Here is an 11,202-nt window from a genome sequence, read left to right as displayed (position 1 = left end):
GGCATGGTGTCTCGCACCTGTAGTCCCAGCTACTAGGGAGGCTGAGGTTGGAGAATCGCTTGAACCCAGGAGGCAGAGGTTGCAGTGAGCTGAGATTGTGCCACTGCACTCCAGCCTGGCAACAGAGCAAGACTCTGTCAAAAAAAAAAAAATACATACCACTTATTTATTTAAATCATTAGAATAAACTCATAGACATTTATTTCATTCTATATATTATACTTTCATATTTATCTTATTTAAATTATTTCTTTCTTGGCCTTTGGTAATTACATAAACATAATAACAAATGGTTGGTTGTACAGTCGTATGATTGAATGCTATGTATTAAACTCATCTTTTAAACTTTTTAATGTTTAATAATATTGAATACATGTAATAACTATTTAACAATATAGAACATTTAAATAAAATATGTTAAATTTCCAAAAATATTCAAATATTGCTGAAGTTAAAAAATTCATTGGGATTTTGAAGGTATCATGGAAGAATATTCTATTATTTTACACTATGGAAAATTAATCCCAGAAAAAAATAGTTAATGGGGAAGAATGTACAACTGCAAAATTAGGAAAACAAGTTCAAGATGAGTCTGTTTTAATACTACATGATAATAATTCATTCTCTTCCTTTTTTCCACTTTTTCCTGGTCCTTGTTTCTTCTCTGTTTTATCTATTTTCTAAGTATATATATACACACATACACAAATGCATGTACATAGTTAATAACTTAATTATCTCCAAAACCTTATTTTATTTACCGTTAAAGGGACACCCTAATATTCTTTAAATGCTTTTGTCCCTAGTGCATTATTTATCTAAATGGTATGTTATGATCTTTTCAGTAATAACTCATAATAATTTGCTTTCATTTAGTTTGCTGGAAACTTTAAAGCCTAAGTAACATTTTTACTATATAGAAATAGACAAGAATTCCTTATTATGTTAACTGTATGTTTTTTATTCTAATGGCTTTAAAATATTTAAGGAAAAGTAAGCTTACAATTATTTAAAGTCTTGATCAAAATACAAATGTAGTTGGCTACTTAAGAATTCTTTAGTTTTACTTTGCAGAAAGTCTTTGGCTGAGTCTTTAGAAGTTCAAATTTAGATAATGTATTATAAAACCATATGTTGTCATGTTTGAACAATTCATTCTAATCCAGTTTACTTTTATTTCTAACAAAATAAAATATTACTAACAAAAGAGTTCAGGTTTTAGTTTCATTGTGAACACTACGTAAAACAAACTTGAAATATTAATGTTACTACTGAGTAATAAATGGGCTTGCTGCCTGGTGCACATAGAGGCCAATCTCACGGCATAGGCTTTTGAAAAAAGAAAAGATTTATTGTGAGTCAACTAGCAAGGAAACAAGATAAAATGCTAAAATCTGTCTCCTGGGCTGGGATTTGGGTTGAGTTTTCTAAGCATAGGGCACTGAGGTATAATCTGATTGCATCTTACAATAAGGAGATGCCAGGAGGCATGACCTGATTGGATTCTGCCTTGGGGTAACTCTAAAGCTTGGTCTGATTGGATCTTGGATCCTGCTAAATGGTGTTTTCTTCTTAATTCTGTCCCTGCTCCTTTGTCCCAAAACTTAGGTCCTCCCCTGTGATTGCACAGTTGCTACATCTGAGCATACTCAGCTTAGATGACCTTCAATCTGGGGGTCCATGGCAACTAAAAACAATTCACAACTTTGTTACATACAAGTTGAATAAGATTGGTCTGATGTAGATAACAGTGTGCCCATGGTGACAGTAGGTCAAGGAGAAGGTCGGAAGCACAGAAATTGTGTAAATAGAAAATTCTGAAATACAGCCTGAGGAAAAATGTGTAAGCAAAGGTATTTCCGTGAAATGATTTATCTTCCTAAAGGCACACATCTGAATATCACTGGGAAAAGTAATTACAGTCCTGTTCTTCTCTATATTTAAAAAGCACAACACCATTTAACTGCTCCTTTAGAATGAATCAAAATTTCAGAATTTCCAATGAGATATAAAAGTATTGCTTTTATACCTTGGAACAAACAGAAACCTTAGCAAGGAACATAATACTAAGTATTTTATTTTGCTTAAATTTCTATGACTTAAACCACTTGGAACTAAATTTATATTCACTAAAACTTTTGCAATGACTATTTTTGAGACTATAACAGTAGGAACCACACAAATTGGATTCACTTAGAATCTTTTTATGCTTTTGCTTAATGAAATAAAAAGGGAACTCAGCTTTATTTATTACAGCTAATAAATTTTAAAAGTTACAACCTTCAAATTTGAATGGAATGTTAAATGGTTATGGCACAAACATGAAGTCAAGAGTTTTGCAATGAAGCACTATATTGCAGCAACATCCTGCAATATTTTTGCATGATTAAATACAAATCGTATTCAGTGGTACAAAAGGTATAAGAACAAATCAAAAGAAATCAGGAAACACTTTGAAATTATTATTGCAATATTGCAAACACTTTGAAATTATACATTTATATAAATGTATACTGTATACATTTTTATAAATGTTGGTATCATTGGAAACTACCTATAATGTTGTTTTTAGTATGCTATTTTAAGTTAGATATGAGGAACTCAAGCAATTGACAAATGATTTAATTTATTCTTTTTATAAGCACCAAGCACAGTATTAGGCAGTGTGAGCATAAAAATTATTGTCAGCTTTTTTCCCTGACAGAATGTTTAAAATTATTAAGAAGAAGACAGAAGAATGACTAGAAAAATATAATATGTTGTGCATATTACCATAGGTATGAGGTGTAGGTAAGCATAAGTTTATTGAGTTTTAACAGATGGAACAATTAACTATCATTAAAAATAGATAAAATTACTGCAACGGAAGAGGCCAGCCCAAATGTAAAAGGAAAGAGACCATTTGGTTAGGTTCAGAAAATAAATTCTGTATTAATATTTGAACATATTTGACTCTAGCTAAAGTAGAGCATTGGTCAAAAAAAAGGGGGGGGGGGCGGGGGGAGGCTATAAAAATAATCTAGCTAATTTCCAAGTTAACAAACTTTGGAAAATTACATACACGTCCTGGTAATTTGGTGTGTGACCAGAAGTTTCTAACATAGTATATTTCAATTGCCATTTAGATATTCAAGAAGAGAGGAAAAATAACTGCAATAATGTTTAAACAGGAATGAGAGTTAACCTGATGCTGACTCACAATACCAGTGAAACAGAAAAAGGGAAGCCTGTTTGACATGGTATAAAAGTGAATGAGGCACTTTTCAATACTAATTATTCACCAAGAACCTGAATGTAGACCATTTGAGCAACAAATCTTGTCTCCTCATTTCAAAAATAAAATCTTGTACCAAGTTCAAAACGGTTCACGTTTCTTTCTATTGTATAGTGAGTGCTCTTTGGAGCAAACAGAATTTTTCTTTTCATTTCACTATTTATCTCATTCTCAACCATTTTTTTCTAAATTTGCAACTATCAGCAAACACACTGGTAAGACATTGCTTCCCATAAAATATACTTCATATGCAGAAATGAATGTAAGGCAAAAAATCGGTAGAGATCAGAAAGAAATACAAATTGATGTCGACCATCTGATAATAGGGTCAAATAGCGAAACATGGAGGAAAAAATAATATTTTCATCACAATTTATCAGATAACCTAAACATTAAAATTTGGATGTTGGGCAAGAGTTTTTCATTTAACGTACATATCCAGGATGAACTAAAGTCTTTAAGTCTCATCAAATTGGAAGAGAGAGCAGCTCAGAACAATATTTATCAAGTTTCTACTAAAACATAGGGTTTGGAATAATTTGTTCTTATTTGAGCGTGTGCACCACCACACCTGGCTAAGAACTAACCATTTAAAGAGAACATACTGTAAGATAAGGAGCCAAGATAAGTGAAAATTGGAAATGGTAGACAGAAAGCACCAACGACCTAAAACGCCCAATAGAAAAATTAAAAAACGTAAGTTGTAAAATTAATACTGATACATAAAATATCAATCAGGAACATGCCGAAGAGATCTCTCTAAATGCAAGTAGAAAATCTTTCTGAAAAGAAGGATGGATGAGGTGATATATATGGAAAAAAGCAGAAATCTAGCATAAGAACACAGGCACTTTAGAAAAATGAATAAGTGTAATCACAATGAAAGCTATAAAACAAATATTTCCAAGATGATTAAGGAGCTTCCTTTTTAAGAAGCCATTTATCACTATATTTCCCCCAAAAAGCAATTGAGATGTTTAGAGGGCCTGAAAATATATCATATATACATTTTTACATAGTTGGATAAAAATATCATAATATGTCAAGTAAAGATTTTTTTTTATCAAATGAACAAGTACTGGATTGCTGATTTCTCAGCAATATTTATATAAGGATATAGGGAATATTTATATAAGAATATTATCAGATCTTTAAATAACAAAGTTTATGACACACGAAATTAACATCCAGCCAAATTCTCTTTCATAAATTGGGGCAATGAAAATGTCTTTATAAATGCAAGAACCTAGAAAATCTAACATTTACATATGGTATTTGAAGAAAATGGAGAGTATGATAAAGGCAAACGGGTTATAAACTGTAAGTACTAACTCAGGATTGAGAAATGGACTATCACTGGGCAAGGGGACATGGAATTTGGTCAAAGTACATTTGTAAATTGGAAGTAAAATTAGCTTACATAATAAAATACAACTAACACATATATACTACTAAAATCCACAATAAGGACATAATTGTCAGTCTCAGAGTTTATTTTTAAAATCTGAGAAAAGCATAGGACAAAAAGATGTGAAGGTGATTGTGCAGACGAAGTGCTCAAAACGATTCTGTCATTTTTTTCTCTCTCAATAATATGATATAAATAAGTAGCGAAGTGAATTCTCGAAAACTCCTCAGTGATACAACTGAAATAAGCAGGTGTCTCTACCCAAAACACTCAGTGTAGGAACATGAGTTATTTCACTGTATATTTCTTGCCTGGATTAGTACACTGTTTAAAGAGATCACACTTAATGTGTCAGGAGCCTTTATGATAGTTCTTTGATCTCCAAAGCTTTAGGGCTGAAAAGATTTGGAAGCTGTTGTCAGTAATGGCAGAGAAAAAGCTGCCATCGTATTTGATATCCCTTTGATATTTGGCCTCTTTTTAGTTGTATGGATTCAGAAATCTTTTAGGGTCATGCAGTGATATACAGTGGATAATACTTTGCCTTAAAATCTAGATAAAACGTATATTTTTAAAATTTATTATTGAATATCTTTAGCTCCAAATTATAAAAACCTAATATTATTTAAAATACAGTTTTTCTTGTATGCCTTGGTCTTTTAATGAGTATAGATGACATAAAATAGTTATCTGTCAGAATTCCAGTTTTGTTATAATTCCAGACAAAAGGATTGGAGTACATAATTTTTGCTGAGTAAATTATGTAATATAAATAAAACATAATAACAACGCACTAATGAAATATCAATGGCTAAGCAAATGTTTCTCCCTTAGTTTTATTTCTCTAATTCACTTAGAACTACTAAAAGTTGAATTAGAAGGCAAGATGAAATAAAGATTTTAAATTAATTTATCAGGATCATTGCTAAAGTGATAATTTCTTTGGATAAATTAATTAAACAGAGAAATAGAAAAGTAAATGAGGTGAAGTAAAGTTTATCTGAAGGGTGTTCTTTAATAATTTTACTTTTAGAAAGACTTGTTTTCTCCAAGAAATAATCTAACCTATTTTAAAATTTCTAGGTAAAGCATTATTTACTAGACTTAGTCTTAATAAGCACTAAGGCTTCAAACTTTAAAAGACACAAAAATGGAATTTATGCCTTTACTCTTAACAAATTGGACTGTCAGGAAAGAGGACAACATTCTATGCATTCCAACAGGAAACAGACAACTCTTTGTTGAGAAATATCATTTGCATAAAATATAGTATCTGAATTTTCTTCTAGGTTCTTCTCAAAAATCAAATATATAACTGTGCCAATATACTTTTCATTTTCTAATTTCCTTTATACATTATTTCCACAAAAATTTGTGAATAACGCCCAACCAGTTCCATATTTTCACTATTCTCATTGTCAATCAGATGATAAAAATCTCTTTTTTTTAACAGCAGAAACAAGTGAACATTTATTTGTGTGCCTTTTTTCCTATATGTATTTCAAGTCTTTTTCAAAACGAGGCCCCAGGTATCTCCAGATTGAATTACGTACCTGGACTAGATCAACTGTTCCAGAGTCTTAGGAAGCCTTGTTCAAATGCTAGAGTTATTCATTTACCAGCATTAAATCCTAGGAGAGAAGATGCAACAATGCCGGACTCCTTCCTCCATGGAATGTGCTGATTTCAGAGGAGGTGGCAGCCAATGTAGAAAACACTGGAATTTTTCCTTGGAACTGGACTGCGATGAAACGTGCTTGCCATGAAAATAACCTACTGTCTTTTCTTTGACCCTTCCTTTCTAGTTTTTGAAGATTAAAGCATGAAATAATTTTCTTTGAAGATACTTGATAAAAATTACCCAAAAAACAAAAACACATGCTTCCACTTCCCTGATAAAAATTTACTGCAGTTTGGCACCTGAGTCTAGTTCAGTTGGTGGATGAGCTGATTGGTGCATTCACCCTGATAGCCAGGTGAGCCCATCTCCTTGAGGAAGCCCATGCATTTTTGGTAGCATACAGGTCACTGAGAGGTGGAAAGGGTGTAAGAACCATGAGCTCTCCTGGAAATGCTTCTCCGAAAAGGCAATTTCATGAATGAAGTCTTCCAAGCAAATGACACCAAACTTCCCCAAATGTCCTCAATCACTATGTTGTCTGTTAGAGGAATGGTCTTACTCTTGACCTTGGCTTGTCCACGTTTCAAAATGAGTTCCTGGACAAATTTCAGATTTTGAAATCCTTAGGTCCATAAGGTTCCACTAAAAGCAGCATTTTTAGGTTCTGGGCATTTACAAAGACACCACTAAAAGTTTTCCTTAAGTGAAGTCTTGCAACGGGTTCTCTGCACCAGTAAACTTACGCCATCAATCCTTTCCATGCCTACAATAAAGGCCAAGGAATGTCCTTACCTGGCAATTCCAAGGTATGAGGTTTCACTTCTAGCCATCTGAGATGCACCTTGTCACATCTCTGCCTTTAGGAATCATGCAGAAATGATTCCAGTTGCTTAAACCTGAGCCCTTTTCCTTTCCTGTGCTCCTTTGCCAAAATGCCTGCTTTGCCTGGGTGGCTATGAGGGCTTGATAAGCCTCCCTCTTTTTCAGGAGATTTTCTGGAGCCAAAGGGATTTTTCTTTGGTCTTCTTTCGCCATCTTTCTTGTGTTGTGGCTCAAAAATCTTACACGTTATAAATGAACTACACATTTTAAAAATTGCATTATATAATATGTATATAAAAGAATATAATATATATGTATACTGTAAAATATGGTAATAAAATGAACAGCTGCTAAGCCACTACTCAGCCTAAGAAATATCAAAATCCTGGCCTTTGCTTTTGTATTGCCGTCCATTAAATTCTATCTAATCCAACAGGCGGTCACAATATGTTATTAAATTTTGTATTTGTCATTACCTTTCTTTTAATTTTATACATTTATCACTCACATGTATGCATCCCATGCAATACAATGTTTAGTGTAGGTTATTTTTTAAACTTTATATAAACATTTTAGTATTTACGTTAATTGCTTTTTCACGCAACATTAAATGTAGCACAAGTGTCCAAGTTTTAGTGTTTTGCTATAATTCATTTGTTTTTTAAGCAATAAAAATTATATTGTCTAAATATTTCACATTTTATTCATCCATCTTCCTGTTGATAGACATGCAACATATTTCTTCTTAGTTTCTGCTTCTGTCAATATTATCACTCTGAATATTCGTGTACAGATCTGTTCTATACACACATGGTTTCCCTATCATATATCCCTAGGAGACAAAATTCCTGTACAAGGTCATGCCACATTATTTTTAAAATTTTAAAGCAATACATACTCTTCAAACCTATCTTCTATAATGCGTATTTTTCTCAGATTTTTTTTACATGAGTATTGCAGTCTATTAAAGGAAAGTGTTGGCAGGAAGAAATGTGAAGAGTCTCCCAGTCTGTCTAGGTCTCCCAAGAAGAAAACTGGGACTGTTACATCAATGCATGGATTGTATTTAATTCGATGAGTTTTTACTACTGTCTGTATCTATGCAACATCACCCAAAACAAGATGTAGATAGAATATTTCCATCACCTCAGAAAGTTTGCCTGTGCCCCTTTGAAGCTGATCCTTCTTTCCACCCACTGCAACTTTCTGATTTTTAATCCCTTAGAGTAATTTTGCCAAAAAGTTGCCCCTTATATAAAGTATACATGAACTCATGTAGTTTATGTTATTTAGTATCTGGCTTCTTTTAACTTATTTTTTGACTTTTATCTGTCATTACATCAATTAGTAGTTCCTTCCTTTTGTATTGCTAAGTATTCTTTCACTAAATAAATATGACAAAATATTTTGACAGATGCAGAAGAATTATTGATGTAAGTTAATTAATGTAATATCCCAGTTACTTGTGATGCTGAGGTGGGAGGATCACTTGCGCCCAAGATGTCAAGGCTGCAGGGAGCCACAGTTGTACCACTGCACTTCAGCCTGGGTTACAGAGCAAGACACTGTCTCATAAATAATAAAAAGGCATTATAAGAGCTCCTATTATATAAATGTTCAACAAATTTGTTTTGTTATTTCTAATATTTTAATCAAAATAAGTGGTCCACATTTAGTAGTACCAAGGTAATATGTGGAGACTGGTAGTTTTAGTTAATTTTAAGATGCGAAATTCTCTTCATTCATTGATTTTTTTTTATAGTATCTATTATGGTTTAGGTGATGAGAAAATGTACATAAACAATAAATAATAATCTTATTAATTTTACAGTACTTGAATTTGAAGTATGGTATTTGCTGATAATAAAAATAAACTCTTGATGCTCTATTGATGAGAACTGTTTAATTCTCATCTCTTTTATATATTCTTAAGGATATATTAAAGGCTCATCTACCTAAATTAAGAACATTTAACTCCCTCTGGAATCATTGTGAAAATTAATGTCTTTGATTTCCTAATAGCTATGTAACTCACAAAAATAAGGGAAAGTAAATTTTAAATAAATTTGTATCTACAAATTGATTTATATTTGTACTATCTGAGGACATAGCAATATTTCATAAATCAAACATCAATGATAAAAATATGTATTCCATATATAAAGCTTTAAAAGTAAGGTGTTGCACTGAGATTACTTTGTACACATACCCCCTTCAAAGATGTTTAATAATATTTCACACTTAAATGAAGACATACAAATGATACAGTTAACACATTCTCTCTTTCTCTCTCACATACACACGTATATACATGTTCTTTTTAAAATTCAGAATACTAATAACAAATAAGTCCTTGAGGGGAAAAAAGAAAAAAAAAGCTCTTTATATGCCAAATTACTGAGAAAATGTTCAGCTATTTTTTTTTCATCTTTTTTTCTTTTATACAGAGAAACTCTGGTATAAACTTCTAGCAGCATTCTGATCAGATTTAGAAAATAGTTGAAAGAGGAAGAACAAAGGGAGATGATAGAAATGGCAGAAAACTTAAGGCATCTTTGGATGAAAAAATAACCTGAATCAAGAAAATGTAATTTTTGATGGTGATTACACTTTGAAGAAAATAAAGTGGATTGAGGAGACAGATATGACTGGGCAGGAAATTAGATAGGGTGGACAAGATGGCCTCTCTAAAAGGGGCTATTGAGCAGATACTTGAATGATAAAAAGGAACAGGCTATCAGAAGTTATGCGTCAAGTGTTTTTCAGAAAGAGGAAAAGAAAAAATAATGGAAATAGGAATAACCCATTAGAGAAAATGTGAGAAGGCTTACATGGTTGGAAGAAAATGAATAAGGGTAAGTTTCAGAAGAAAAGAGTAAAGACAGAAAAATATAAGGTGGGAGGAGATAAAGAGTTTATACCTTATTTTGAGTAATGGGAAATAATTATTGGGTTTTATGCTGGATAATATCTGTGATCTGAATTAGAATGTGAAGATTACTGCAGGTGTCTTGCAGGTCATTAATAGTTTTGGGAAAAAGAGAATGTTTTAGAACTGTTAGCAGGTTACTGGAAAGTTTATGTAAAAGATGTTAGATACTTTAGTAGGATCCAGGCAGTACTGTTTTAAGAAATAGTCCAGTTTGGATACTGTCTGAAAAAATAAATAGCAAGATTATATAATGTTACAATGACTGGAAGGCTCAAGGAGAAAGCCTAGTGTTCTGGTCTGAGAGACTGGGTAAATGGAAGTAGTATTAACTATGTTGTATGAAACACACAAAAGCAATTTGTGAGTGGAGAAACACCAGAATTTAACATTCAAAATTCAAGGCCAAATATTGGAATTAATAAATTAATCCCAGTGATGAAAACTTTGTCAAGTTATGCTACTGACATTAAGCGATGATAAAGTGTGTTTGAGGAGAAAAAAATAAATAAATTCACCTATTGGGAAAGTGTTGTTTGACAAGAGAAAAATGACAAGAACTGAAAACAGTTGTTCTCCATCACTTTGTGGTCTGGAGTAGACAGAAGAGCAAAGGTACAAAGAGTCATCAGCTGGTAATCCTTGAGGGATACTAAGAGAGTGTGGTAACATGGAAACCAATGCCAATATTTCTAGAATAAGAGTGTCAACTGTGTGAATGCTGGTGGGAAAGTTGAATATGGGTAATAGACTTGAATAGACAATATGGTGCACATTGGTGACCCTATAATAAATTTCAGAGGTGTAGTGACAAGGATGAATGGAGGAGATTGAAGAGAATGTGCAGTGGATGAATGGGGAAATTGTTTCTGAGTCCTTTAAAAAAATGTTATTCTAAAAAGGGACAATATTTACTTGGTAGTAGTCAGAGAAGTATCATGTTCAAGAATATGGGACCTATTATAGGAAGTGATATGTAAACAGTAATGTGTTTCCAGATTATTTTTCCAATCAAAAACAAGGTGGGAAACAACTTTCTAGTTCGCCAAGTAATTAATGTAATTAATAGATTCTTATTATAATGAAATGCATTTAAAAAGTCGGCATTCCAAGAGGCAGTATTTTCAACAAATTTATTTTTATGCTTT

General features: G+C 32.3%; 1 non-coding gene across 1 annotated transcript; it reads left to right on the top strand.

Moving 5' to 3' along the window:
* The first annotated feature begins 10,484 nt into the window (after nt 1–10,484).
* Nucleotides 10,485–10,553, top strand: LOC117063807. The gene has a single exon (XR_004429091.1). It is a non-coding gene; the product is annotated as a small nucleolar RNA SNORD38 (small nucleolar RNA).
* Nucleotides 10,554–11,202: the final 649 nt, after the last annotated feature.

The sequence above is a fragment of the Trachypithecus francoisi genome, unplaced genomic scaffold (assembly GCF_009764315.1).
Source record: "Trachypithecus francoisi isolate TF-2019V2 unplaced genomic scaffold, Tfra_2.0 Lachesis_group18, whole genome shotgun sequence".
Classification (NCBI taxonomy): domain Eukaryota; kingdom Metazoa; phylum Chordata; class Mammalia; order Primates; family Cercopithecidae; genus Trachypithecus; species Trachypithecus francoisi.
The sequence above is the reverse complement of the archived record's forward strand: the minus strand, read 5'-3'. Positions and strand labels throughout refer to the sequence as shown.